The sequence below is a fragment of the Mus pahari genome, chromosome 13 (genome assembly GCF_900095145.1).
Source record: "Mus pahari chromosome 13, PAHARI_EIJ_v1.1, whole genome shotgun sequence".
Lineage (NCBI taxonomy): Eukaryota > Metazoa > Chordata > Mammalia > Rodentia > Muridae > Mus > Mus pahari.
The window spans coordinates 1,585,855-1,586,651 of NC_034602.1; the positions used below are offsets into that span (position 1 = coordinate 1,585,855).

The 797-nt window shown below is 42.9% G+C and overlaps 1 pseudogene; it reads right to left on the bottom strand.

The window, feature by feature from the left end:
* Positions 1–259: 259 nt before the first annotated feature.
* Positions 260–797, bottom strand: part of LOC110330826 — a 3,100-nt pseudogene continuing 2,562 nt past the window's right edge.

A 797-nucleotide genomic window follows, 5' to 3' on the forward strand; every position in this document is an offset into this window, starting at 1 on the left:
GGATGAGGAAGAGGAGCAGAGCTTAAAGCTGCACCACAAAGCTCAATCTTAGTTCCCAGCTCTGCTGATCATAGTTCATTTCCACATTTATGGATTGAAAAATAAAAATACTCTTGATAAATCAAGATTTAGTTCTATACATACTGACATCACTGATGTCACAGTGAAAAAGGTTCAAACTTCCAGTGAAAAACTAAGCAAACCCGAGAGCTCCCCAAGTTTACTGGTACTGCACACCCGTCGTCTCTGGGCTTCACATTCATGCCACTGCATGCTGATGCAGAGCGGGGGCATTGGTGAGTCCGTTTGTCTCATTGGCAGACAAACTACCAAAGTCAACCACAGAGACAGCCATTTGGCACTGGTGATGTGATGTGTATGATTTTCAAATTCTATACCCAGGTTATTTACAGGAACCTCATTCATAAAGGATTCAGGGAGAGCAATGCCCATTTTTAATCTCTTTGCTGATCTTTCCAATTCTTCGCTGCATATGGGGTTTAACTCTGAGTTAAATTAAATTAAAACAATCACTTTCACCATTGCTGGGCAGGGTGAGTAACTCTTCCATTATAACAGGCATATGATTGACTTGTCCATGAGGCATGTTTCTAAGGGGAGGAAAGCTATCATTCAGACAATTGATATCTGTGGGGTTGCAGACAGTTACTACACTGTTGGTCAAAGCTGTCAAGTCACTGACAGTGAAGGAGCTGAGAACGTTCAGTGGCTGATCAGGAATGGGCTCAGGGCAGTTAGGAGCTAAGGCTGAAGCACTGACTGTAAGTTAGGAGCTA